The sequence below is a fragment of the Primulina tabacum genome, chromosome 5 (assembly GCF_025594145.1).
Source record: "Primulina tabacum isolate GXHZ01 chromosome 5, ASM2559414v2, whole genome shotgun sequence".
In the NCBI taxonomy this organism is placed as follows: Eukaryota; Viridiplantae; Streptophyta; class Magnoliopsida; order Lamiales; family Gesneriaceae; genus Primulina; species Primulina tabacum.
The window spans coordinates 25,322,151-25,327,621 of NC_134554.1; the positions used below are offsets into that span (position 1 = coordinate 25,322,151).

A 5,471-nucleotide genomic window follows, 5' to 3' on the forward strand; every position below is an offset into this window, starting at 1 on the left:
GAGGATATGCTTCCCATCCAATTTTCTTATAAATTGGCAAACAAGGTCTTTTTTAGTCGGATTCCCAAAACTATGACGCTCATCTTTGAATTGTTTCCATAAACGGAGAAGTTCAATATGCACATGTTCACTAGAATGCGTCTCAAGAGTCAATAAAATGTTATCTAAAGACTCCTTACTCAGCCCATTCTTAATGAAACCAATTTTATCTTCTCTATTATTGGAAACACATCCCAAAGATCTGCATCGTTTGTCACAAGTCCATCTTGCACACTTATGACAAACCCCTAAACTTTTGGCCCTTCATTTTTTCGCATAAGTGCTTTTTCCTAATCCAGGCAAATACCGAATGAGCAATGATTGTGTAACTTCTCCTCCTAATCGGACCTTAGCTTCTATTACAAGACGAATATCTTCTGAAATTCCTTTTTGCATTAGCAATCTCAATCTTTCACGCGTAAATTTTTCTTAGAACATTTTCAGAAACAGAGGGAAAATATTTACAAATTTTTGAGAGAATTTCATCCATTTTGAAAAGAAAAGAAATGATTTTTTTTATTTTTGTATCAGCAATTGTGGGAAACTGATTTAATCGACTATGAGAGTCACGGAGTACCGTTATCCGCCATTTAACCGGAAAAATAAAAAGATTAAGGAAACCTGAAATAAAAACAAACAAAATTAAATTCAACATAAAAATTTAAGGATCAGAAAGGGAAATAAACTCTTCTTGAAAGATTTCATTTTCTAAAAATGGTTTAAGCCTTTGTCCATTTACTTTAAAAATATCACCATTTTTAGGATTTTCAATATCCACAGCTCCATAAGTATACACATGCTTTACAACATATGGGCCTGTCCATCTTGATCGTAATTTTCCTGGGAATATGTGAAGTCGAGAATTATAAAGCAAAACTTTTTTACCAATCTCAAAAGATTTTCTTAGAATTGTTTTATCATGAAATGATTTGATTTTTTCTTTATAAATCCTTGAATTCTCATACGCGTCATTTCTGAGTTCATAAAGTTCATTAAGTTGCAATTTACGCAATTTGTTGGCATCATCTATGCTTGAATTTAAAGTTTTGATCGCCCAATAAGCTTTATGTTCCAATTTCACAGGCAAATGACAATGTTTTCCATAAACAACCTATAGGGAGACATATACAATGATGTTTTAAAAGCTGTTCGATATGCCCAAAGTGCATCATTAAGTCGCAGAGACCAATCTTTTCTATTTGAGTTAACAGTTTTTTCCAAAATTTGCTTTATCTCCCTATTAGCTAATTCAACTTGTCCATTTGTTTGAGGATGATAAGGAGTAGTTACTTTATGAGTAATACCATATTTTTTCATAAATGAAGCAAATGGTTTATTAACAAAGTGAGTTCCCCCATCACTTATCATGGCTCGAGGAATTCCAAATCTACTAAAAATATTTTCTTTTAAAAATTTGATGACGATTTTATGATCATTTGTTCGACATGGAATTGCCTCTATCCATTTGGAAACATAATCAACTACAACTAAAATATACAAGTATCCAAACGACGGTGGAAAATGTCCCATAAAATAAATTCCCCAACAGTCAAAGATTTCAATTTCAATGATAGGATTCAAAGGCATCATGTTTCTTTTTGAAATCGCACCCAATTTTTGACAATTTTCAAAGATCTTGCAGATTTCGTGGGTGTTTTTAAATAAAGTGGGCCAATAAAATCCACACTGCAAGATTTTTGCAGCTGTTTTCTTTGAAGAAAAATGTCCTCCGCATGCTTCTGAATGACAAAATTTAATGACACTACTTACCTCATTGTCGGGTATGCAACGTCGAAAAATTTGATCCGGACAATACTTGAACAGATACGGGTCATCCCAATAAAAGTTTTTTACCTCATTCAAAAATTTTCTTTTATTTTGAGAACTCCATTGCGGTGGCATTTTTCGTGTCACAAGAAAATTTATATGTAAGCAAACCAAGGTGTAGTAGTAACTGAAAATAGATGTTCATCAGAAAAATTATTGTTAATTGGTGTCATTTCAAAAGATGATCCTGTTACTAGTCTCGATAAATGATCGGCTACGACATTCTCGGTTCCTTTTTTATCTTTGATCACAATGTCAAATTCTTGGGGCAACAAAATCCATCGTATCAGTCGTGGTTTTGCATCCTGTTTGGTCAACAAATATCTAATAGTAGAATGATCAGTAAACACAATAGTCGTTGATCCAATCAAATAAGAACGAAATTTATCTAATGCAAATATTACAGCAAGTAGTTCTTTTTCAGTTGTGGAGTAATTCATTTGAGCATTGTTTAAAGTTCTACTTGCATAATATATCACATAAGGCTTACCGTTTCTTCTTTGACCCAATACTGCACCGACTGCATAATCACTCGCATCGCACATGATTTCAAATGGTAAAGACCAATCAGGAGGTTGCATGATAGGAGTTGATGTTAAATGTCGAATGATTTTATCAAAAACATTTTGACATTCTTGAGTCCACTCAAATGCAGTGTCTTTTGTTAAGAGGTTACAAATGGGTTTAGAGATTAAACTAAAGTCCTTTATAAACCTCCTATAAAATCTAGCATGTCCCAAAAATGAGTGAATTTCTTTAATGGTTTTTGGAGATGACACGACATGTCCCAAAACAATTCCAGAAGTAATCATGTAATGACATTTTTCTCAATTTAAAATAAGACCTTTTTCCTCGCATCTTTTTAAAATTTTTTCCAAATTTTCAAGAAAATTATCAAATGTATTCCCAAAGACAGTTAAATCATCCATTAAAATTTCCAAACAATTTTCAACCATGTCGCAAAAAATGCTTAGCATACATCTTTGAAATGTTGCTGGGGCATTGCATAATCCAAATGGCATCATTCTAAATGCAAATGTTCCAAAAGGACATGTGAATGTAGTTTTATCTTGATCTTCGAGTGCAATGGGAATTTGATAATAACCTGAATATCCATCAAGAAAATAGTAGTATGGATGACCTGCTACTCTTTCTAAAATTTGATCCAAAAATGGTAAAGAAAAATGATCTTTTCTAGTGGAGTCATTTAATTTTCTATAATCAATACACATCCGCCAACTAGATGGGACTCGACTTGTTAACAATTCACCTTTTTCATTTTTTATCACTGTGATGCCAGATTTTTTTGGAACTACTTGTGTTGGGCTTACCCACTTACTATCAGAAATAGGGTAGATAATCCCAACATCAAGTAGTTTGAGAACTTCAGTTTTCACAACATCTTTCATGTGTGTATTTAATATCCTTTGTGGTTGTTGAGATGTTTTAGCATTTTCTTCTAAACGAATTTTGTGTGTGCAAATTAGTGGATTAATGCCCTTGAAATCTTTTAGTGTCCAACCAATTGCATTTTTATGTCTTTTAAGCATATCAACTAATTTACCTTCTTGATCACTTTCTAGTTTGGAAGAAATTACCACCGGATATGTTTCATCTTCTCCAAGAAATGCATACTTCAATTCTTCTGGCAAGGGTTTTAACTCCAATATGGGTGGTTCGTCTTTGTTTTCATATTTTGTATCAAATTCTTTCTCTGATCCTGGTAACGAGTGGTACCTGATAAAATCATCAAGATCAATTTCAATATTTTCTTTAACACTTTCAATTGAACAAATATCTAATTGATCACGAGTACTCTCTTCTTGAATGTTTTCTTCCACAAGAGTTTCAATACGATTTTCATCTTCACTTTCATTTCCTTTGTCACGTGGTTGCTTACAAAGATTAAAAACATTGAGCTCCAAGGTCATGTTACTAAATGACAACTTCATTATTCCATTCCTGCAATTTATAAGAGCATTAGAAGTTGCTAAAAATGGACGACCCAGAATTACAGGAATTGCATTACAAGCTTCGATAGGTTGTGTATCTAAAACTATGAAATTGACAGGATATACAAAGTTATCAACTTGGACCAATACGTCTTCTACCATACCTCTTGGCACTTTAACAGATCTATCGGCAAGTAAAAGTGTTACCGAAGTAGATTTTAACTCGCCTAGATTGAGTTCTTGATAAACTGAATATGGAAGTAAATTCACACTAGCTCCAAGATCAAGCAAGGCTTTTTTAATCTTTCATTCTCCAATAATACATGAAATAGTAGGACAACCATGGTCATTGTATTTCAAAGTATTATTATTTTGAATGATTGCACTTACTTGTTCGGCTAAAAATGCTTTCTTTTTCACATTCAATTTTCTTTTCACAGTGCACAAGTCTTTCAAAAATTTGGCATATGATGGTACCTGTTTTATTGCATCTAATAAAGGAACATTAACTTTTACTTGTTTAAAAATATCATATATATCAGAATTCAAATTTGATTTTTTTGTATTTTTCAATGCATGAGAGAATTGTGGTGACACTGTCTGTTGAACCTCTTCTTCGCAAGTTATGGGTTCCACTTCCTTACCCTTTGGAGTTGATTTATCATCATCTTCAAAAGGTTCAAGAATGGATTTTTCCACAACCTTACCACTTCGAAGGGTAAAAAAAGATTTTACCTGATCCATCGGTTGAGTTCCAGAAGTTCCATTTTATGAATGATGATCCTTGGGATTAGGCAGAGATTGTGAAGGAAATTTACCTTTTTCATGAACATTAAGTGCAGATGCAAATTTAGCAAGAGTATCTTTCAAATCTGTCATGGTTTGAGCAGTTTGAGTATTGATAGACTCTTGCTTTGCAATGAAAGAATTCAATGTATCTTCCAAATTTCTTTTAGCTGGAGGAAAATAAGGTGCATAATTTTGAAAATTTTGTTGATTTTGGAAATTTTTTGTGAAAATTGTGCAGCATTATCATTCTTCCAATTAAAATTTGGATGATTTCGCCAACCTGGATTGTAATTTTGAGAAATGGTTCAAAATTTGGCCTTTTGAAATTGTTCAAAACATTGGCTTGTTCATGGAGACATTCTTTAAAAGAGGGCAAAGTGGGACAATATTTTGTAAAATGATCACTTGTATCACAGATGTGACACGCAATTTCTTGAACAGATTTTAATTGACCATTCTTTTTCAATTCAAGTGCCTCAACTTTTCTTGCCAAAGAGATAAATCTAGCTTGAAGATCATGTTCATCTTTGAGAGTGTACATACCTCCACCAGATGTAGGAGATTGAATTTTGTGTGATGGTTCGATTGTACCTATAGTGTCCCAATTTTGAGCATTTTCAGCTAATGAATCGAGATACTCAATTGCCTCGTTTGGATCTTTATCTTCAAATGTTCCATTACACTTAAATTCAACAATTTGCCTATCTTTAGGTGTTAAGCCTTCATAAAATTGAGAAACAACTTTCCAAATTTCAAAACCATGATGTGGACAATGATTAAGCAATTCTTTGTATCTATCCCAACACTAATAAAAAGTTTCTCCTTGTTTTTGAGTGAAAGTGATGATTTGCCTTTTGAAAGAAT

The 5,471-nt window shown here is 32.8% G+C and overlaps 1 non-coding gene across 1 annotated transcript; it reads left to right on the plus strand.

Annotated features, from left to right (window-relative positions):
- Window positions 1–5,362: 5,362 nt before the first annotated feature.
- Window positions 5,363–5,471, plus strand: LOC142547897 (small nucleolar RNA R71). Its single transcript, XR_012820793.1, has one exon. It is a non-coding gene; the product is annotated as a small nucleolar RNA R71 (small nucleolar RNA).